Consider the following 615-nt stretch of genomic DNA (forward strand, 5'->3'; position numbering starts at 1 on the left):
CTCTCAGATGGGTAAGCAACATGCCAAAGGATTGGATCCAGGAATAGATGTAATTGGTTTATAATGATCGATAAATTGCAAATCGCTTTCATATACAAGTTCTGAAAAAAGTACAATTAAATTTGACATCCATGAGATTAGGTAAGAGAAATCACACATTAAATTCAAATCCAACTAGGCAACGACCAATTAAATGTAATCCCTAAATAAATCGACAAAGTGATATTTGCATTCCAGTAAAGCCTTTTTAACTGAAAGCTTGAAGCCAAACTCTTCACCATACTCGTCCATTCCGAAGAGAAGTAGCAACCAAAGTTCACTACTTGTTTCTCCATTAAACATTAACGTCTCGCAATTATCCGTGATGTGCACGCAACATTTTGGTTTTAGATATTTGACTTTATCCAAATCTGACCGATAAAGATTTTGCAAAAACAGACCAAAACCACAAAACTCATCAAGTCTTGATTTTTTGCCTTCCGCTGATGTGTGAAAAATTATTTGTGCCCCTCAATAACTTGACATACAGTTGCTTCCAAGCAACCAAATGTATATGATAGATATTAACCTTTCAATTCTTGTCACATAAATTGAGCAAATACCAAATCCTCTACT

This window comes from Nymphaea colorata, chromosome 5 (genome assembly GCF_008831285.2).
Source record: "Nymphaea colorata isolate Beijing-Zhang1983 chromosome 5, ASM883128v2, whole genome shotgun sequence".
Lineage (NCBI taxonomy): Eukaryota > Viridiplantae > Streptophyta > Magnoliopsida > Nymphaeales > Nymphaeaceae > Nymphaea > Nymphaea colorata.